General features: G+C 46.3%; 1 protein-coding gene across 3 annotated transcripts in view; it reads left to right on the top strand.

Annotated features, from left to right (window-relative positions):
- The window catches only part of ZNF469 (zinc finger protein 469), a 234,382-nt gene that overhangs the window by 115,418 nt on the left and 95,691 nt on the right, over positions 1-23,273 (top strand). The gene's annotated exons all lie outside the window — the stretch shown is intronic.

The raw sequence follows: 23,273 nt of genomic DNA, 5'->3' as shown, positions 1-23,273 counted from the left end.
TCTCTGCTGTGAGCAAATGTGATACTTTCTCCATCAAACAAACGCACATGGAAACTGCTTCCCAGGTGTCTAGAGCTCCTTGTGAAGACTCCACTGTTAAGGCATCTGTTCTTGTCGTGAGGATTGCAGCCTACTCCCTCTCCTTTTTGAAGTGAAGATCATGAGGGTGGTGAGAGCCTGGCCCAGGTTCCCAGAGAGGTGGTGGATGAACCATCCCTGGAGACATCCCAGGCCAGGCTGGACGGGGCTCTGAGCAACCTGAGCTGGTGAAGATGTCCCTGCTCATGGCAGGGGTGGCACTGGGGGAGCTGGGAAGGTCCCTTCAACACAAACCATCCTGTGATTCTATGGTTGTGATGTATTCCAAGGAGGGTTGCAGAGGTCCCCATGATGCCGTGTTCACAGCGGGGATGTGGGTTGTGGCTCAGTGGGGATTAGGGAGCAGATGTAGAGGATGTCAGGGCTGGGTCACACCATCACCTTTTAAAACCACGTCACTGCTCCAGGTCCCGAAGTGCCCTGGGGTCTCCCTGGGGTGCTCGCTGTGCCCTGGAGCACGCAGCAGTCTCAGCTCCGACTCACACATGGGGGCATCCACGTAGCAAAAACCACTGGTCGTACTGGGAACCTCATCAGATGATGCCAAAAGGGCTGACAACTCATTTCTCAGCCAAGGGTGGCCCCACAAAACCCAGGGTGAGGAGGTACTGGCAGGGATCTGTCTGCTTTGGCAGCATCCCTGCCCAAGGAGCATCTGTCCTGTGGGTTAGGAGAATGTCCTCTTCAGGGATGTGAGCTGAGTGCTTGAACACAAGCCTCCTGTCTGGGAAAGAAAATGGGAAGATGGTTCAGGGAAGCTGCCTCCTTGCTGGAACCAAGCTGGTTTGACTGGTGTTCAGGCTGGTGGGTGTCTGAGCTGGGAATAAGCCAGGCTCAGCTACTAATCTGCGTGCCCAGGGAGGGCGGGAGCTGTGCTCTGTGTTGAAGCACTGTTAGTACTAGGAAGTTTCATAACAAATAATATTTTTTCTTGACCTTTCAGTTTCTGGAAATATGTAGACACAATAAACAAACATGGAAGGGATGAGCTTATGCTGAAATATGAGGATAAAGCAGAGTGGAAAGTATAAAGCAAACAAGGAAGCAATTAAGTGCACAATGAAGGGAATTAACCAATATGCCATCCGTTACATATTTATTTATACTCAGAGGCATAACTAATAATAAACTTAGGATTTCCACAAGGAAAACAGTCTCTGTTCCTTATTTTAAACAACCTTATGGAGTTCTGATGGTTATGGATGGAGAAATGCCTTTTCTTGCATTCTCTGTTTCCCATTTTCCCCTGCAGCATGGTTTTTATAAGCTTTTTTTCCTGGGTTTATAGAGCACCTGGGGAACCTCTGATGCAGCTCCTGTAGCATCTCAGAGCAGAGGCAGTTTTTGCTTCTAAAGAGTTTTGTTTGCACAGAGGGTGGCGGGATGAAGTCCTGCTTTCTGCTGGAGCTTCTGGGTACCGCTGTACTATAAATATTAAAATAATCATCCTTGTGATCATTGGCTTTGAGACAGGCAGACAGGGGGGTTGACCTGGTTATTGCCAGACTTCATGAGTGAGGTTTCAGTTTGGCTCATGGTGTGTTTTGGATCCCGTGGGTTTGACTCAGTGGGGAGGGAATCTGGGGAGAAGAAATGTTTTTTCTCTGGGCTATCTGCAAGTGGCTGGTTTGAAATACAGCATCCAAGTCCAAGCCACCTCAGTGGATCTCCTCCAGTGCTGTAATGCTTGTCATGTGTGTGCTGAATTGGCCCTTTGGATAGGTGAGTGATTTTTGGAGGTTGTGAGTACCCGCAATGACTTAGCCAGAATTTTGGCTGTTCAGCAACTCTGAAAATAGACACGCATTTGAAGTGCTTGAGAATGTGTGTGGAGATCCAGGTGGACTTCCCTACTGGTGGAAACTATAGCGTGTGTCAAAAAGATGGACCCAGTTTGAAATCACTATATCTTTGAAGTTGGGTCCATCTTTTTGAAAGTCACTCATCATAAGTGCATAGCAAGTCGCATTTATTACTAAGCAGACTCTGTTTATAGAAGCAAGCAAATGCAAACTGAAGTCCTTTGTCCAGTTTTTCCCTTATATAAACTTCTGTTCACAGGTCTTATCTTTCAGTAAGTTGTAGATAGCATAGATAATGCAGATCCTTGCAGTGCGTGACCCCTTCACGTGGGTGCTCCTGATGTGAACCAGAGTCCCTCTGTGCCAGCTCTGAAAGCCACATGTGCGTGCAGGAACGGCGTCCCTCTCGCTGTAGATGTTGATGCCTGTGTTCTTCTGCTTGGAGACCTCTCAGAGTCCTTATTTTACTACCTCTGGGGTGACATGAAGCTGTTTCAAGGTGCTTTTCCCATTCATTGCTGCTGTTTTGGCTGCTGTCGAGCCCTTTGGTGGCACAGCCGATGTCCTTGCCGTGACGGTCACCGGGAGGATGCTCCCCAGCAGCGGGATGGTGGCTCTGCCGGGATCACAACATCTGCGCATCCTCGCACTGCAGCCAGAGGCGAGCGCAGGATGCTAATGCTGTGCAGAATTTCCCTCTTACAGTTGGGTCTGGATATTATTATACAAAGCAAAAGAAATTATGATCTCTAATCTCAGTTTATTTATGGATCCGGCTTTAGCTGTTAAAACCCCTATTTCAGATGCGATTAGAATTCCTTTTTATCATGAAGGGCCATTGGCACCGGTCTGTCTCTTTGGATGATGCTCCTGTGGCCCTGGTGCTCCTGCCTGCTCTGATATACACGGCTCTGCAGAGCTTTGAGTCTCCTCCCGGATGTGCTACCATCTTTTCCAGGGGAAAATGGACAGACCAGGGTGATAAATGCTTTGGAAACTTATTCCTTGTGCTTCAGGGTTGCCCGTGATCCTTTTGGAGTTGTGCATCGTGTGGCATTTATGTTGCTTATGGAAATAATTAATTTGCATAAAATATGGGAGATGTAAAATGTTATGGAAGTGCTTATTAGTGTTAGATGCTGTTATTAATTCTTTTTCATTTGAACTGTCATTGTTTTATCTTCTTTCTCAGTCTAAAGACAAGATTGTGACTTTCAGCTATGTTCTTGCGAGGGCCACAGCTAATGCAACATTGTGGTTGGTATCATAAACACTCGATGTACTCATGAACATATGGGGAAGGTTTTTTGCCTCATTTGTCAATTAGTGAAATGGTTCAGTAGATGTTGCTTGAATGTTTATGGTTTTTCTTCTCTGAGTTTAGACGAAGTAGGGGAAGCATCATGGTCCAGTTGATTTTGAGCCATTATAAGGAAATGGAAATGAGGGGGGATAAAAAGATCGAGTATGTAGAGTGCTGCTTGTTCTAGCATCCTCAGCTCTTCATGGGATGAGCTGAGGCTGCTGCAGTGCACAAGTATCCAGATGCTTTAGACTCTCTTATTTATTTGTCTTCACAACACCCTTCTTAGGCTGGGAGTTGCCGCCATTTTACAGAGAGAGAGCGAAGACATGGTAAAGAAAAAAAATATGTTGCTTAGCAAGTTGATAACAGAGGAGGGATCCGAAGTCCCAGGTCAACTTCTGATCTCTCTGGAGGTCTTCAACCTGATGAGCTTCTCCTGGGGTTCCCCTGGATTAAGGGGTTCCCACCATGGGTCACATGCCTCTCTCCTGCACAAAGGTGTTGGCGTGTGGCTCATTGGGTGGGGTATGATCCTTCCTAGAGATGGGCCAGGATCTGTACTTTGATCCACACATCCCTGAGCTTGAGAGAAATTGAAGGCTAGACTTCACTGCTGAACCAAAACCTTGGATCCTTGTACCCTTGAACCTGGGGAAAACTCAGATTTGGAGTTGAATGTCCTGGTTTAGGCCTGTCTTGAATATTTACCTTCCAAACCCCTGAAAACAAAAGCAGCATTTGACTTTCAAAGCAGTGGAGAAGTTGAATTAGTTTTCTGGTTGTCTTCTCTGTAGAATGTGACACAGCTTTCTCTGTGGTCAGTGGAAGTTGTGTCTGTAGCAAAGAGAGCAGAGACTCCTGCGTCTAAATTGTGTATTGCCAGCGGGATGGTAGGATGCAAAGTTTGATAACAAGAATATGTAGCCAAGCTTTTGGTCCATTGAGGCACATTATAACTTACCCTGTGTGAGCTTTGCCCCCTCTATAGAGCACCAGATAGTGCATTAGTGAAGATCCTTGTGACTGAACACATATATTCTGTATTTTTGTTTACTGACTTTAAAGTCACAGCATGTAATTTATCTGAGCACAAGTACAGTGACATGTAATGGAGATTTCCAGGTCTTAGGAAGCCTCAACAAGAAGCGACTGCACAGTAAAAAAGAGGTAACGCAGGATGGGGCTCGGTGGAGGATGCTCTTCCCAGAGTCCATCTGTGCTCTCTGGAGCTGACTCCAAAAAGTCAAGGTTTTATCTCCTCCCCCCTTGTCTGATTGCACATGGGGCTGTTCCAGCTCAGCTGGGCTCCTCTGAGAGCACCGCAAACCACAACATGATGTAGAGAAGAGAAGTTAATACCCAGGTTTGGGGAACATGGAGCAGCTTAGGAGGCTGATAATGTGCGATATGGAGTCTCTCATGGTTAACATCCAGCCCACAGCCGATGAGCCCTGATGGGTGATGAGGGTTTGGGAACTTATAGAAACCAAGGTGGTGGATCTCAGTCACCAACAAGGCAGAAAAGATGCCCATGCAGCAAAATTTGCTGTCACGAGTGGTGTAACTGGCCAACATGCTGGTGACCTCAACAGAAAGGCTGGAACCCAACCCGCGTTACTGAAGGGGTTTCTCCAGGAAAGATGGCTGGAGAGGACATGCAAAATGCCAGTGTGAATCTGGAGCTTGGTTCAGATTTGCTCTAGTTATTAAATTCACTTTGCTGCTGCATTTTTCAAAGTGCTTTATTTCAAAACTGTAAAAAGAAAGCTGTCATCTCCACCCAACATCGCTCAACTCGATGACGAGCGTGCCTCAATGAGAGGTCATGGCCTGTGTTCCTTCCTGCACTGGCATTGAAGCTTTTCCTTGGGAAGCCACATCAAACTTTTTACCTGGCAAAAGAAAATTAGGAAAATATGATATAAACATATTAGAAGTTGAAGTGATTAATTAGCAGCTGAAAATGAAGGGAAAACAATAGCAGGTGTTTTATGCAAGCAGCTCCAGACTTTTTGGAGAAAGCACTGCTCTGTAGCACGTGCAGACGGTGCATGTTGGTGATGGTTCCCCACGGTGATTAAAACGGGTATGTCTCCTTTGGAGGGGATTTTCTGGAGCCCCCGTGGAAGCTGCTGAGATGTCATGACGATGAAGTGTTGTCCCCGCGGGGTGGGTGATGACACTGCAACAGCCTTTATATTTTTAGTGGCAGAGGCAAAACATGTATTGAATTTGCACCTTTGGTCCCCGTCTGTCAGCAGCTGCTCTGCGCTGCTTTCCCTCACGAATCGGAATCGGGCATCGTCCTCCTGATTTAAAGCAGATCATATTAAACATGCAACTTGTCTTCTGTGGGCATATGAGGTAAAAGTATCGCCTGTTTGTTTTCATGGCAATTATACTTTTTTTTTTTTTTTTTTTGGTTTACATAATTATTTTTGATTGTCATTTTTTGACAGTTTCTTGGCGGGGCTGTGCTGCAGCTGCCCTCATTAGGGGCTGTGCCAAACACAATCATTTTGATATTGAGTATTACTCGGTGGCTGCAGCCCCAGATGGCATGTGTAGTAGCAATCGAATCCAATTACATCTATGTAATGCTTTTTAAATTGAAAGCTTGGTAGGAAAGAGATGCTGAGTTCCTCGCCATTTAAGCAACTTGACTAGACTTTCTCCTAGGGATTGACATATCAGAAATTGGAAAAAAAAGGGGCTGTCCATGTGGTTTAAACAGAAAACTTAGTAACACCACGTGGTTTTAATGCCTCTGTTTCTCTATGGGTAATGCCCACATCCCTGTGCATTGTATAGATGTGCAGCAGCGTTGCGCCCATTTTGGAGGAGAGGCAGAGAGCGACGAACGAGCTTGACCACGATCGTCACCTAATGGGACAGCAGCAAAGGGGACAGCTGAATGTCTCGGGCAGTTTGCTGTCACCACACTCACACCAGCACATGCCCCTCGTTGGACTCAATCAGTTCTCCCTCCCTGCCACTCTCCCCTAAATTTTCAGGCAAGCACAGCATTTTGTTTTTTCTCCTCTACTACACTGTTGTATCATCTTGTTTGGGCTATTAATAAAGACTGAATCATCTCCAGCTAACAAATAAAACAATTATAGCTAAAAAGCCCCTGAGGGTGCTGAGGAGCTTTGGTGAGATGTGTTGGCCCTGGGTGATGGGGAAATGTGCATGCTTCACTTGGTTTTACTTTGTCGTTGTCCAAAATTTTCATTTATTGAGACTTTTCAGGAATGTGACATTGGCTACAAAGCATGATTCATTGTTCAGACTGTGGTGCTGAATATCTTCAAGCATGTCTTGTCTTATGCACAGTGGATGCGGAGCATATTTTATTCCTTTCCTCTTTGCTGCAGATGTGAAGACTGCTGTTGCATCTTTCTTCAGCTGTCATCTTTTCCTTCTGGCAAAAGGAACCTCAGTCCTTCCAGTCTTCCTTCGTCAGCCACATCCTTGCTCTCTGCTCCACATATTTTAAGACTAGAAAAGTCGAAGGGGTGATTTATTGTCCTATACAGACAGAGCTGAAACTCGTTACTTGAAGTGTGAGTTTTCCACTTGTCCTCGAGCTATTGCACAACCACCATGAGCCGATGCTGCCGATAAATTCACGGTGCTGGGGCAGGAATGGGGGATGCACTGGGAACTGCTGCTTGGAACAGTCCTTGGCCAACCCACATGGGTGCCCACCAAGGACTAGAGAATAGATGTTGGGAAAAAACAGAGGAAAATGGGTCTGAAGGATTAGCATTGATTATTTCTATAGTGTGAGGATGTTGGAGAGGAGCCAGGGGTGGACACTTGGGAGCAGAGGAGGGGAAACCAGGGGAAAGGAGGCATCAGGCTGGTGGGGGGTGGCTGTTGCTGTCCCAGTCAAGCTCAGCCTTATCCTATCAGTGGTGAAGCTGGTTTCTCCAGTCCCCTACCTGGGCTGGGGTCAGAGTTACCAACCAATTTATTTGTGAACTCAGCCCAAGCACTCGTAGGAAGAAAAAAATGCAAAGAGAACCAGTGCAGCTGCAGGCGAAAGGCAGGGAGGATGCGATGTGTCTGGCAAGCCCCGCCGTTGTTTGCTCCTGCTTTGCATTAAGCTGTTTGCTGCAACTTAAACCCAAACAAACAGCTGTTCCTGCTGGGGCAAACAGAAAAGAGGTTGTTGGGAGAGGGGTTGTGTGTGGGGGGCAGCGCCTGCCCTCGGTGAGCTGAGCATTTTGGGGACCACAGTGCCCAGCTTGGGGACATGCCATGGGCTCCGTCCCCGGTCACCGGCTCGGCCCTGGCAAAGCTGAGCTGCTGCAACGTGGTTTGTGTTAAATGTTCTTTTCATCCCGTGCAGAAGACGTGGACGTGTATGAAGTTCATTGCATGTACATGCTGGGCTTTTTTCCTTTTTTTAAATTTATATCACATTTTTTTAAATGTTAAGGCTTCTGGATCTTGTAAGGAAGGCATTTGTATGGTGGCTGGAACCACTTCTTCATTGGAAATTCTCCTAAATCCTACTCAAAAATGTATGTGAAAGAATCTAATAGTTGAAAGCAAAGCAAACCATTTTTAGCAATCCAAGATGCATTTATAACATTTTTAAATTAACTTAAAACTTGATGGGAAATTATTTCCAGTCACTGGCCATTTCTGAGTGTATGATTTCAAGAGGATGTTAACAAATAGTAGCTCTTGTCTTAGTATTGCAGTTGCATTGGGGATTTCAAGTCCCAAAGGTTTCAGATGCAATTCAGTCAAAGCTCTGGGTTTCTGCTGCTTTTTCTGAAGTGTTTAATGTGAGAAGTTTCTGAAGCTCCACCACAATTGTTCTTCCATTAGCAGTGAAACCCTATGTGCTCTCTGAAACATCCAAAATTGAAGATGCAGAATCTTCCTTCATGTGCAGTGATATTTGTTGTTGAGGGTGAGGAGCACTGTGAGCCCAGGTCAAATTGAGTTTGTTCCCATCTCAAGTGACGCCCTCCCGGCATTGCCAGGGACATCGGGCAGAGTCGTGATGCAGAATTGAAGCAAAATTAGTTTGTAGGTCACCCAAATGTAGCTTTGGAGAGGAGAATGAAGACATGGGGGTGTTGTCTCCGTCTGCAGTGGTCCATCTCATGGTGTTGGGACTCCAACATTATACCTAGTAGAAGAACATGCTCTCCAATGCCAGCAAAATGTGTCCAATGATAGCCAGAGGTTCCTGCCCATGGACCGGCCGTTTGGTAGGGTGGGTTTTTTGATGTCTCTGGGTTGGTGGGAGCTCTGCCTTGAGAAGCCCGCAGCGTTTGCAGTCATCAGCTCCCTGCCCAGTGCTGCTCTTAGGGACAAACTCAAGCTCATAAATTTCCTCCTCAACAGGGAACGTTTGTGCTATAAACTAATTAGGGAGTTGGTTAAATGCCACAAACACCTTTGCCCTCATTAAGAGACCAATAACAATCCTGAGTAGGTGCTGAAAGGCCTCGTTAACAAAAGCAGTGCCTCCTCTCTGGGACATGGGCTGCAAAAACAAGCCAGCAGCCCAAGGATGCAGGGGACCGTGACACAAATTTAGCGCACTGTTAATGATTTAAATGTCAATTAGCTAGTGCCATGATATATGGGAGGAAGCCCTGAGCCACAAAGCATGGAGATGGAGGGATGTGTTTGTATTTGCCATGGAAATGAGGAATCTGGCAGTTTTGTGTGATGAGGAGATTCTTTCCTTCTTCTTCATCTGTCCTGCTGCTGTGTTGACTCGGTGCCATTCTCCTCCTTTTTCCAAAATAGAGTTGCATCTCCTGCGTTGCTTGTATTCAGATATGCTCTGACATACGGTTTGCCCTGCCTTGAGGTGGGAGACCAGATCTGTCTCCATCACACTTTGTAGCTGAAGGACTGGTACATAATTTTTTTTAAAAAATCCAAGATTTGCAGCACTTGTCCAAAGGCAATGCCCATGGAAGCGGTTGCTTTTAGAACCAGCAAAAATGGAACTAGACTTCGCATGCCTATTTGGTATTTGACTTTTTTTTTTTCCTCATGCTATGTTTGCTCTTTTTGAAGGAGCATGTGTATTTTTCTTGCAGTTGTTTTGCATGATACTGGTGGTACATGGACCATCAGCCAGGAGCTGCTAGGCTGCATGATGGTTTTGTTGTTTGTTTGTTTGTTTGTTTTCCTTGATGCTTTCATGCCCAATTTTTATATAACCTCCAAAAAAATCAGTGGTACCGAGCTGGAGGTCAATCTCACCATAGTGTCTGTTTATCACTGCAGATTAGAGCCTTGTGTTTGTGATACGCAGTGAAGATGTTGCAGCTAGTCTGGAATTTATATTTCTGCTATGTTGGTGTATGGTCAAGATGTGCAAGAAAGACAACACAAAGCAGCATCAAACTGGTAAAAGGGAGACATAGTGGGAAAAAAAAATACTAGGAGTGAGGAATTTTCTATAATGATTACCAAGAGTGGCAAAAAACAAAACTTTGCTTAAACCAGGCGGAAATTCCTGATTCAGAAATGGGGCTAAGGCAGGTACTCCAGGCCAAGTGTTCTGCCCAGACACATCCTGCTGAACACGCTCCCCATTTCTCCAGCGGAGCAGAGAGCTCGAGCAGCATTCTTGGGATGCCATGCACGGAGGGATGTGCGAAAGGGTCATGACGTTGCGCGTGAGATTCTGTGTTCACCCAGGTCGCGTGTCGCTGGGAATGGCACAGAGCAAATGGCAAATTCCTTATAATAGTGGTTTTGTGGAGGGGTAAAAGGTACAGCTGCAGCCACTTCCAGATGTGTAATGAGGAAGGACTTATCTCCCCCGCCGTTCCTCCTTACCAAATGCCTTTAAATACCATTTTCCATCCCAAAGGTTCACCCCAAAAGGCCTGTTAACACTTCCACACAGATGTGTTTGGGTGCTGATGGGTCCCTGATTCATTTGCTTGAAAAGCAAAAACTCACTCACAGCTGATTGAAAAATCAAGGGAGACATTTTGTAGAAGTAATAATAATGTTCAATGAAGAAATCCCTTGTGGATTTTCTCAACCTTTGCTGCTTAATGAACCAACTGATTCAGCCTGGAGTGTTGAAATAATCCTTCCAAGGACATTGGAGCACAGTCCCATTAAGTCAGGCGAAAGATTTTACTGCAGAACTTTTGTTAATGAACCAAGATTTTGTTGTCAAAGGAAGAAATGGGGCTTTTTCTGACCTGGCAGGTGAATTAATTTAGATTTCTTTCCATGCATTTCAGGCTGACACCTAATCATCAATAATAGTTTGCAATGTTTATTTTTCTTATTTTGTTATTAACCAAGGGACAATGGAGAGGTTTGTAGAGGGAAAATCCCACAAGTCCTGTTTAATGCAAAGACAACACCTCCTTCAGCTCAGGAAGTCCCTGAGCTGCATTTTTTGGGGCTGGGAGAATATTCTGGGCGGGGGCGGAAATACAGCATGTTTATTGTATTCTTAAACCATTCCCTAGACTTCTGCTTTTGGCCACTTTTAGCGGCAAAATACTGAGCTAGAGGGACTTTGGAAAGCCGTTATTATTATAGCCAGTGTCATCAGGTTGTTCCTATCTCTTTTAATTAGTGTTACAGAAATGCTGATGAACAACTGCACAGAGGGTTTTTTTGTCATCTTTATCATCCTACTTTTCCTCTCACCCTTCTTCTGGCAGCCTCTTTTCTTTTACCTGGCTTTTCCTCCGACTGTGGTACCACCAGCCTTTCTGAGGAGGTCAGTCTCGGATGGGCACAGCTGTGCACACCTGCTTTGGGGGCTTGATCTCCCACCCTCCAGAGCACCCCTGAGGATGCTCAAGCCTCTAGTGCTTTGCTCTTGGGTGCCGCAGCTGTCAGAGCAGTGTCAGCTCCATCATGGAACACAGCAAATCTTCTCCAGATTTCCAGATGACGCGTTTACTATCTATAAGCCTTTTAACATTGATGCTCCTCTTCCACATCCAAGAAAAGGGATTTCAGTGAATGACAATTATGTGTGGAAGATACTGACTTCTATCAGGAACCCCGTTGATTTGAATGGCAAAACTAAGGTCTTCATGAGGGTGAAACGCTGATGGTGTACCTGTTCAGGACCTTCACCACGAATTCAAAAGCTCTGGGTCCACTTAAAACCCTCAGAATACACACACGTTTCATTCACTATTCACCAGAGATCCCCTCTCAAAATACAAATAAGGATCTTAGCTGAAAATCCTTCCCTTGTTGAAGCCAACAACCAAATTCCCCTTCCATTAGGTAGCACCAGAATTTCCAGCCCTGCAAAAGCCTGTGTTTGACCTCTGCCTACCTTAGAGCAGCTGGGAGGTGAAGCAAGCTGGTCTGTAGTGGATCAGACAAGCTGTAAGTGAAGCCTGTTAGCAGAGGCACTCGGAACTAGACATCGTTATCGTCTTTCCCATCAAAGCCATTTGGCTCTCGGTTGCCAAGCCAGTGCCAAGCCCCAGTGACCTTTCAGACTCATCACTGTGCTTAGAAGATTTACAGTGGAAAAAAGCTACTTCTTGCGAGGAAACTCTTGCTCCTTCCTCCCAGGAGAGCATCTAGCCACAATGACTCATTCGTTCAGCATCCCGGCTTCCCGTAACTGTCCGACAGTGGCTACAAGGCAAAGGCTTGGGGAGAATCCATGCTTGAGATAGGGTGATGTAAGCGCCTGCTCTGGCTTCTCCCGGCTTTCCAGACTGTTCAAAGTTCAAAGCTTCAGTCTCATCACTCCATCACCCAGCAGGCCAGCCCTGGCTCAAGCACCGAGTTGCATCTCCTTCAAGTGATGACATTTTAAAAGGGCTTTGGAATGACGAAGGTCCCAGAGTCCTGGAGGAAATGGAGGTGAAGCTCACTGACAGACAGGACCCAAGTTTCCAGAAGATCCGCCTAAGTCACTCTCTGCCTGTTTTCAGACAGAGCTGCAAACCACATTTGGCACTTGCACTGAAGCCGCTTTGGAGATTTTCGTTTTGAGTTGACAAGAAGTTCCCTACAAGGTACTGGTACCCTATAGAGTAACCATTGGAGAAGGAATTCTGTTATTCTGGTATAAGTGGAAAATTAAGTATATTGAAGTAAGGAGGGAGAAAAAATGGAGAGTTGAGTCCAAGCCCTGAAGTGGCAGTCAGTTCAGATTTCAAACATCTCAAAAATCCCTAAGTGGATTTATACTTGAACCCCATTAAAAAGTTCAGGGTCTCTTAGAAAACTGGGGGTTGGGTTTGAATTGCAAAGTTTCCTGCCTCCACCAGATTTAGATGCTCTCTGTTCTGGGACCTTGCTCAGGCCTGTCTCTGATTACAGAGCTGTGAACAAATGGGTCTGTTGAGGGATCTGCGTTGCCTGGTCTGCAGGGGCCACCACCCTCCCTCAGATAGATCAAGAGACTCAGCAGAGTCTTGAGCTGGGGAACATGAGAGCATTTGACATGAGGTTGTATGAGTATTGGTGGTTTCTGCCTGTGGGACTCTTTGTGTCCTGTGCTTTTAAAATTCTCTGAATCCAAACCACAGGGATTTTTTCCTGATGTCAGGTAGATGCAGTCACATTCCTCCTGCTGCCAAGTGCAAGGTGAGATCCCAAGAAGTATGCGACAGGCTTTTTTTGAAAAGGGCTCCATCATCTACAGAGCTCCCAAGCAAAAATTAGTTACCCAGAAATTCCCACAGTAGGCAAAACAGACTCAAACCAAAAACCTTGATGTAAATCTAAACCATGATGTTCACTGGGGTAAAAACTGCCCTTTTATGTGATGCAGCCTGGATCTTGAGAAGTGCATGAAAGCCAAATCTGAAGTCAGTGTTAATGAAAACTCGCTGTGCTCTTGGATTGCTTCTTGGCCTTTCTGTCCATCCCTCTTCCTTGAACTTCTCCAGCGTGCTGCCTCTGCTGGGGTGGATATTCACAAGCTATAATCCTCCTTCTGATATTTCCAAGAGACCTGAGGCTAGGAGGAGAAGACAGCTCTCTGCCTTGGGTCAGTTCTTTATCTCGTAGCCCTCAGGGCATACCAGCAGCATCAGCAGGCCGGGAGCAGTTGTGGGATGGGGAAAATTGTCCAGAATGTGCCTGAATTCGTCTTATTGCTCCTTCACAAGGCGAGCACACAGCACAGGCTACCTAGAAAGGATGAATGGAAAACAAACAGATATTGCGGAATATTTTTTTTCCCCTGTGGAATGGGCGGCTGCCAGGCAGAGCTCCATTCTGCAGGACGGAGGATAGATCTGTGGCCTTTTTGTTTCCACCATTTCCAAAGGGTTTCAATTCAGGTATTTAGGTATTTAGGTTTTCAACTGAATGTGGATGTGCTCCTGGGAGCACAGCTCATGCCAAGCTGGCTTCACTTCTCTGGGGCCAGGACATGGTGGTTTCAGGCTGTCTTGTGAGTGGTGAAGTTTTATTTGCTTCCTCCTGGCAGGCAGGAGCTCGGGTTAGGATCCACAGGCAGGCAAAATGAGTCCCAGGAAGGACAAAAAAAAAATAGGCCAGAATCTCTCTTGTCCCCATATCAGGTTTGAAGCCCCTAGCAGTGGAAAAGGAAAGCAGAGCTTTCCAAAGCAACTGACTGAAGGTGCGGGCATTTCAGGGCCTGATTTTACTCAGGGGGAATTAATTGTAGCATCTCTGCCAATGGCTGCCACGGATTTCCAGCTGCCCGTTGTGGGGTCATCCCACTGCCTTCCAGCTGGGAAACGGTATTTTGGGACTCAGGGAGGTGCTTGTAGGAGGTATTGATTATCTGAGGTTGCTCCATCCCAGCAGAAGTTTTTTGGGTGGAAAGTTGTACCACCAGAGCACATGGGAACAGAGCAAGGCTTTTCTTTCCCACCAAATTTCATCTTGATTTATTATGCATGTGCTCAGCAAGGAGGGATTCCAGCGCTGGAAGGATTGCGTTATCTGGGTTGTGCTGTTAACGAGGCCATCATGTTGATTAAGCATCAGCCTGCAATATTATCTCGACAAGTCCCTCTCTCCCTCTGCAGTGACTGATGCTTCTCCCTGAATAGACAGACTGGAGAAAGTCCTCAAGACTCATTGTTTGGGATTAAAACAAACAGCAGCCGAGGTGGAGCAGGGCTGGTGGCAGATATGTGCGCAAGGATTGCACAACTTCTGGCCGCTGAGGACTGAGCTGCCCGATTAAAACCAGCTACAGATGAGGAAGAGGGGTGGATGCATGAGAACACTGATTAGGGATAGGAAATAATTAGGTGTGAGATGCCTGGGAATGGCTCAAGTCAGGGGATGCAGAGAGAGCAGCAGAATGAGTGGAGAAGGGATCCTGTTTTGCACAAGTTAAATCTACAGGCTGGACTTTTCGGTGTGAAGCTGGCAGCGCTGGCATAAAGAAAACAGGTGACTTGAGAACTTGTTTGATTTCCCTTCCTTCCCCTCCAGCTTTTTTCCCCAGCAGTGATGATCTGCCAATTCAGCTCTGAGTAAAAGTGACACATCTGGCAGTTCTACTCAGGAACTCCAGCCCAAATCTCTCTGCTTTGCTAACAACTCAATATTTTGTCATATTCTGGGCCACCCGCGAACCTCAGAGAAGTTAAAAATGCCAGCAGATCTGCCTATCTAAGCCGTGCCGGCAGGATCTGGCAGCAACCAAGGTGGTCACGAGCTGCAGCTTGTGATGGTCTCACCACGTCCAGCTGACGGGCACGTGCTACATTGGATCCTTGCTTGGCAGTCACAGCCTCCTTGATGTGTAAGGTCATGATGCTGAAGGTGGATTCTGGGAAGGACAGAGGCAGGCTGGTCAGGGATCACGTTTACATGGCTTTTAGCTGCTTTTGGGAGTCTGTGGTGGGGCAGAAGAAGGGTATGATCTGCGTTAACATCTCTGCACGTGCCCAGGCTGGGAATTGTCCCTTCAGTTCCCCTCTGATCTGGTGTGTCAACCTCTGGATCCAGCTGTGACTGTCTTTGTCTGCCCTGGAGAAGAATTTAATCTGACTCACTACACACTTCTAGTTTTGGTGATAATTGTGGTATGCCAACTGTCCAGAAATGTATATACCCATTCTTATGGATGCACATGGGCATGTATTTAGAAGAGAAATCAGCATGTTGGTTCCATAATGTGGTTTGCAGAAATAAGTCTTCTAAGCTGTCCGATACTGCATTCAAAGGATCTTGGCTTGGTTGGTTGATGGTGGGGTGGGCTGGTCCGTGGGACCAGCCTCAGGGGGTGGTGAAGTTTGGAAGGGAGCACATTTGCTGCCCAGTTTTTGTGCCCTGGTTAGGGGTGGGCATGAGAAAACCAAGCTGACGGTGCCTGTTTGGGGCTGAGGATGGGTCACTGACTTGTGCTGAAGCCAACAGCTTGGAGACCCTCCTCAAATTCTATCTCCTTGAAAGCACCAGTTGTTGAATCCAGGCTGAGATTCCCAGAACAAAAGAAATGTGCTGTAAGGAAAGGTTTGCTAAACACCAGCACCATGAAATGTAGAAATGCCAGCAGGGAGAGCAAAGCTGTACCTTGTGGAGTGGGAATACACAAGGCACAGGAGATATAGATGCCAACACCCCTCGGTTTTCAGGCTGCTGCTTCTTAAATTAGCTGGAGCAGATGCCTTCAGCATCCAGGGATGCTGCTTCATGGGGCTTCTTCCATCTGAGCCTCTGTCAGCTGCAAGCTAAACAGGGAAAGTGAGTAGAAGAGGTTCAGGTGCTGGCAGCATGTCCTGTGCTTCCAGATGTTCATCTGACATCTGCAGCTACCTCTCCAGTCCTCCTAAAAATCACCGCCACCATCACCCCCAAACCAAACAAAACCCTGAAATACCTCTTCATTTGAAATATTTCCCAATCCCGAACCTGTTTTCCTTGCCTGCGTTCACCAGTGGACAACTACAGGAACCAGAGAGGTTTTATGTTTTGTTGTCATTTTTCAGTTTTGAGTTGGGTTTTCTTTTTTCTAAAGCCTGTGAAGTCCCAAGGCAGATTGTACGTTCAGAATTGTTGAACAAGGTAATTGCTTAATACAGTCCCTTGGAGGGACTCTTTTTTTAAGTGGAAAGAGGAGTGTGTTGATTTGGTCACGTGCCAACCAGGAAATACCAAAAAGCTGAAGATGGACCCGTTACAAACAGGCTAACCAACCTCAGATGTCCCTTCAATATTGGAATATGGAAGGTAATAGAGAGCACATGTGTCCTGTAAATAATGAGATTATTAACAAATACACAGAAATAAAGCCATTTGGCTGCCTCGGTGAAACACTGAAGCCACTGGTGTCAGCTGAAATCCCTTAATTGCCCCCAGTTGCCTTGTAACGGGTGTTTTTCCTGCAGCCTGTCAAGATCTGAGGCTCTCTGTTGGGTTTTCCATCTCCTGTGCACCACAGTCTAATCCTACACTTTCCTCCCGTGAAAGGGCCGGAGAACAGATGCTGATGCTCTGGGCCACGAGATGTTGATAGGACCAAGGATGCTGTGGGGAAAAGCATCAAGTGCACTTAATTGCTTGAACCTAAAAGCCTGGGGAGGGAGGAAGTGAGTCAGAGTTGGAAAGACCCTCAGGAAAACTTGCAATTCTCAAAATGGGGAACCTAGAGTCAGGTTTTCAGTCCATCCTTTGGCATCCCTGCAAGCACCGACCCTGTTGAAGAAGCTGCCGGGAGCTGCAGGTGCTTGTGAGGGTTGTAAAGCCATCAGGTTGTTTGTCTCCATGCCAAAAGATGGATCAAGGAAACCTGCTTTGGGCATCCAGCCTTTAAATACTGACCCAGATTTTAATTCCTGTGTTGTGCTTCCTTTCCTGGGGCCGGGACCAGGGTTTTGACTTGAGAGGAAGGAGAATGGAGAACTGTGTCCAAAGTAAGGTGCCTTCCCAGCCACGAGGATGGAGAAAGGTCCTTCATCATGTGGGATGGGTCAGAGGCAATGTGAGCAGCATCTGGGTGGGAAGGATGGTGCTGATGTGGTGTTACGGAAATTTTAGGGAAGGGGGAGGTCAGGCTTACGCCGTGGTATGGTGCTGAGAGTGTGGAGTGGCATTAGCAGGGGGCTATGGGGGGGTCCTACAGCCTCCTGCACTTCAAGGAGCTCCAGCTGGAGTTGCAGGTGGTGCTCCCAGGCTTGGAGCATGAAGCAGGAGCGTCCTCTGAGCCTGGAAGGGAGCAACGGGGGGACAGTCTTCAAACCCTTCATTCTTGTGCTTCGACAGCGCTGTTTGACCTTGAGCATTTGAGCTGGGAAGTTTTAAGCCATTTTTAGCTGCATGGCTGCAAAGGGGAAGGGAGAAAGAGAGAAATACCAAGCGGTTAGTGTTACATCCCCAACACAATAGGAACTTTTATTAGCAATTTTCCATTGTGTTGCAAATGGCAAAGATCATGGTTATATTTGCATGTTTCAGAATGTCCTGGAGAGTTAGCTTTCCTCTTACGATTGAGTAATAGTTTTCACATTGCATTAGCTTCAGTGTTTGGAGTGAGAGATGAAAGCCGCAGCTGAAGAGCACCGGTTCTGCCATCGCAGACCTTCATTCTTACCTGGTAGTTCAACCTACAAACATGTTGTAAGAAGCTTGATCTTTGTGAGATAGAAAGAGAGGAGGTGGCAGGTGGGCAGTACCTTTGCTCCAGGGCTATTGATTGGACTCTCAGGCCAATAACAATGTATGCATTCCTGGCTAGAATAACAATAAGGATATTTCTTTGCTCTGGGATAAGTCAAGATTTAACTAGATTTATGCTTGGCTCTGTAGAAGACTTGCAGCTATTGACAGTCTGAAAGAAATTAGGCCAAGAAAACAAAACTGAATCAACTGGGAATCATTGGAGCTTTTGGTCTGTAGTATTGCTTCCAGGAACGTAGGACCTAGGCGCTTTGACTCTGGGCCATGGCCATGTCGTTTTTGGTGGGTTTTTTTCCCTTTGAGATTTTGCACAGTGCATTCTGTGGGGGAGTTCTGCGCTGCGGTCTGGATAAAGCTGTGATGTGCGTCTTTCTTGTCGTGGGACTCGGAGCATGGTCACCAAACCACTGGCTGATGTTGGGATGGAAACTCAGAGAGCTCAGGCCTCTCCTTGTCTTCCCCTGCATAGCAAGTCATGGCTGTAATGCCAGCGGTAGATGGGAAAAGTCACCACAGCACTGTTCCCTAGGTCATTGTCCTCCTCTGGCAGCTCTTCACAAGCTCTCTAGCCTCTCTGCAACACCACTAGAACAGAAATCCCTAGTTAAAGCATCTTGCCGAAGGGTGGGAAGCTGTTGCTGCTGAAGACAACCTGCTCCGCTGAGCCTTGGTACTTCTTCCTAAGAGAGACAAACTGATAATAATGTTTTGTATGTGCTTTCTAGAAACTGGCAAGTTAACCCCTTTGTCCTGAGAAATATAGTTAAATTGATGTTTATCGCAGCCTTGGGTCTATTTTCTCTTGTTCCTCCAACAGATCTCCTGTTTTTAGAGTTTACTCTTGATTCACTTTAGGGTAGTGCCCAACATTGGAAATGAAACTCAATGTGCTGCAGACAGGGTTTTCATCCTGAGGTTGCACTTTGTATCAGGACTTTATAAAGGTGCTCGAGCTATAGGGTGAGCTTCCTTGAGCTTGGTACTATACAAGACCCAGGTGCCTTCTGAACAAGGTGCCCTCCCTACCCTCTGCTTTGCTAGACCCAACTCCATCTCTGCCACGTAAGCCCAAGGGAAGAAGCATACGTGTACTATACAGCATGAAGGTCGGGATGACATTAGGGTTGTAGAGTGTCTATTTGTCCATTCTGCTCACAGAAAAAGCTTTTATGTTTTGTTACCATCTGGACAGCAAATGTGCCCTCCTACGGGAACTCAGTTTTGACCTTTGCTCGTTTTGTTTAAGAATGAATATAAGGCAAATGTGTAACATTTGCACTAGGGATTTCCTGTTGGCACCACAGATAGGTCGGTAGAGCTGACTTGGCTGTGTTGTTTATGATACGTGTATATAAATGCATATGTTTGAGTTCATTCTTCTTATTTGGCTGAAGCTGGAGAAAACAGAACCTCTATTTGAAGGAAGGGTGTTCCCAATGTTACCAGTTTAGATCTGTGACTATTAGTTTTAACATGAACAGCAAGTCCCACCATATGCCGAGAGCTCTGCACAATGTGCTCCTTGATGCCGGTGGCACGGTCGTCATCAGGAAACAAGTGGATCTGTTGCGGGTCCTTTGATTCATGGTGCCTGTTGCATGGCTCGTGACCATGGGTCAATCTGACCCCTTGCAGACTGTGAACATGTTGTTGCTTGTTTTATCAGCCGTTAGCACAGAGGGCTTGTGGTGTTTGTTGATCTCTGACATTTGGGCTGTTCAGCTGGTGACTGTCAGACTTGTGTAGTTCAAGCATGATGGAGAAAGCTCAGATGAGTCCCTCCCCATAGGCGCTGGCTGGATTTGGCTGAGACCGCTGCCTACATGTTTTCCTCCTCCTTTCCATTTAGAAGTCCTAACATCCAGCAAAACCCCAACATAACCTGTAAGCAAAGACTTGGAGCTCTTTTTTGGAGGAGAAGGAAAGCTCAGCCTTCCATTTATTAAGCGACCTTGTAGCTCACTGCCAAAGCAGATTGGGGAAGCAGAGTTGAGTACCCTGACTCAAAATGAGGAGGTTTAGTTGGTTAAACATCTGTCGAAGGTTGGAACTGTTGCTGTCAGTGCTGGAATAGCCCCCTTGCGTTCGCCTGGCTTGGTACCAGCTCGCAGCAGCCCCAACTCCATCCAACACCCTTCAGCTCCCTGCAACATCCCCACTTGATGCTGTGACTCACTTTATAGTGTTTAAATGGGTCTTGCCAAGATTAAATTGGAAAATAAACCCCCATGGCTCAGGCTTGAGCTGTTGAGATTATGACGATTGATCAAATAGCGCAATTAAATGTATTTATTAAATAAATGGGTGGTTTATTTTCCTTTCGCCTCGTGGCCGCGGGGCCAATGCTGGCTTGTAACGGGTCCCACTGTGCAGATACCAGCACAGGCGAGGGCTTAATCGAGCCTTTGCTTTGGACTATTGAGCGAGACCAGCCAGTTTTGCTTTTTTGGGTTGGTACATGGTACATTGCCCATTTTATTGTGCTGGCTGAAAAGCTGCCCAGCACGGGTTCTTCCAGACAGACCTGGGGGTGTTTCCATTTGTGTCAAGAAAACTGGGCTTTGATGGTCAAAACAACACAACTTCATCCTTCCATCCCAGGTCCCTCACAGTAAATTTAAAAATATGTGTGTCTTATTTTTTTCCTTTTTTTTTTTTTTAATAACATGACTTTGTTTTAAAATGCAAAGCCCAGTCTGCATCCCACCCACTCTAGCACTGTCCCTTTAAAAATCTGATTTTGGCAGCAGGTCCAGTGGCTGCGGCTCCTGTCCCGAGCAGATGGCTTTAGTTAGGCGAGATTCGGTGGCAGGTCCCCGGGATGCCGAATCTCTGCCTTCTTCTGTCATCAATAAAGCCATTGAGAGAATCTTCAATAAATAAACAAAAAAGCATTTCTCAGCAGACAGTGGGATGGAAAATGACTCATAGGAAAACAGGGTATAAAGTACACTCTAGTATTAGGTATTACATGTGTCGAGTTTCTGTTTGGGGTCCAAGAATGCTGTGGTTTTCTCTTAAGGCATATGCCATTGTGGAATAATGTCATTGTGGAGTATTTGGTCAAGATGAGCTGATTGAGTCTGGTGGTTACTTACAAATATATATCTCTGTAATTTTTCAGCGTTCGGAAAATCTGTGACACGCAGTTTTGGGAGGTTATGGGCAATTATTGCTGTCGCTGTTTCCAGCCCTGCTGAATGCCATGAAAACTGCTGGCATCATGCTTTCTCTTCTCTTTTCCTTTTTTTTCATTCATGTAGGGCCTATTTTTTTTTTCTTGAATTGGGTGCAAACAAACTGGACAGGATCCTTCGTGCTGGCTTAGACCTACTAAAGAACTAATCCGGTCCTAAGGAGAGGCAGGAAAGAGAACGTGTGATATTAATGCAAACAAAGAGGAAAATCCTCAGGGGATGGAGGAAAAGGGGTGAGAAACATCCTGCACAGAACCCACCAGGGCAACGTTGGGGATCACCAAAAAGGCTTTTGGAGGAGAAACCTTAATCTGCAAACTGTTGCTCCTTCTCTGTGGACATTAATGGATGCACTGGGAAAAGGGACATTTCAGGTGACATTTGTTCCAGCAAGTCATCCCCAGAGTTCGGAAGATGCCTGAGGAGGGCAGATACCCAATTTCTCTTTCCTTGTATCTTGCAATCTTCATTTTCAACACAATAGTCCCTAGAAACACTGCTGTATCCACTTTTGGTAGGAGGTGGTAGGATATTCTGATTTCTTCCCATTTTTTAAGTGAGCTGATGATTAGAAAAGGAGAAAAAACTCTATTTAACGGTTTGGTCTCCAGACTCTTGACAGAAAAATATGTGCATTTTGATGATGCTAACTCTAGAAATCATAACTATGTGATCCTGTTAGCTGTTATCATCACTTCTACTTCCCGGTCTGCGCCACACAGGCGTTTGACAGCTCAGGGTCAGCTCCAGGCAGCTCCTGCTTGAGCATCATTGAACAGTGAAAAGCAAACATCCAAGGATGAACTCGAAGGAAAAGCGCTCGTGCTGCGGCCTCAATGAAATATTTATAGAGCACTATATACACAACTGCGGACAGGCTTTAAAAACGGGAAACACTTGAAGCAAAACGAGGCCTCATTTGCTAGCGTTTCCTAGCCAAAAAAATAAAAAAAGCACATATACAAAGAGCCATTTCTAGTTTTGCCCATGTGTTGCAATCCCTCATGTGTGCTGCCTTCTTTTTGGCTTGTTTTCGGCAGTTTTTGTTGGTAATGGATGCAGGGTGTACATGTGCGTGTACCTCAATGGAGGATTCTGCTCTGTGGCCAAAAGGAAAGCAGAGGTGCCCTGGCAGGAGGTGGTTTTGTCTGGCAGCTCATTTTTGGGAAGGGCTGGTGCGTGATTGCTGAAAATTGCTCCTGAAGCATATACGAGCCTGTTAATGACTTGCTGAAGGAGTACGTAATTAGCTTTATTTTTCTTACCATTGCAATCTCTACCTACTACATAGTTGATACCCCTTTGTATCACCATTAAACTAATATTAGTTTAATACAGAACATTAATTATGGACACATAGAGTGTGTTTATAAACATTATAAATATGTATTATATTAAGACATAAAAATAAATGCATATTGGTGGAAAAAGGAGTGAAGGGTCACCAGTTGCCTGGATGAGGTCTTGGCATTTCCAGGATGGAGGAACATCCAGGTGGTTCAGGAATAATGTGGTCCAGCATCTGCTGGGGAAAGCCCTTCCAGCCACATCACATCACAGCGATGACAGGTGCCATTCCTTCGATGCAATTATTCTTCATAGGCTCGTTGACCTGAAACTAAACTCTTGGAAAAGCTGAGATTTGAGGCAGCTTTTGTCTGTCCAACTCCGAACAAGGAGAGATGGAGCTCCAGGGGAAGGGGCAGACATGTGGGGGAAGCCAGTTTGCCGTTCCCGTGGATGTTTTCAGGGGATTAAGAAGGGAATGATCACTCTCCAGGCCTGTCTCAATGTTCAAGAATTACCTGGAGGGGCCGCTGGAATCCATTTTTGGATGACTGGAGATTTTTTCCTATCTGCAGTGACAGAAAGTGAGTCCAGCGGTCTGCAAACACCCCCCGAGCTGTCAGAAGAATAATGGTTGATCTCTGGAGCTCGGTGGAAAGCTGACCCACGGCAGACTGTCCCAGGAGCCGGGGGGCTGGGGACAGAGGAGGTGCATCAAACTAGTCTCTGGTTGCTCCACCACTTGGATTTGGAGAGGAATGGAGGGAGAGGAGGAAGCAGGGGAAGAGTCCTGCATTTCCCTGAAGTTTATTGTTGCCTCTTCCGATCTCCTGGAAACGCCCAAATTTAGCACTGGGAAGGTGGTGTTGGAGAGGAGCACTTTGAGTCCCCACCACTTTATCTCCCCAAGCCCAGGGGAACTGCTTCTGCCAAGGGTCTCGCTGGTAACTATAAAGACTGGAAGGTGTTTGGGAAAAG

This window comes from Patagioenas fasciata, chromosome 13 (genome assembly GCF_037038585.1).
Source record: "Patagioenas fasciata isolate bPatFas1 chromosome 13, bPatFas1.hap1, whole genome shotgun sequence".
Lineage (NCBI taxonomy): Eukaryota > Metazoa > Chordata > Aves > Columbiformes > Columbidae > Patagioenas > Patagioenas fasciata.
Note: the sequence above shows the minus strand (reverse complement) of the source record. Positions and strands in the feature narration are given on the sequence as shown.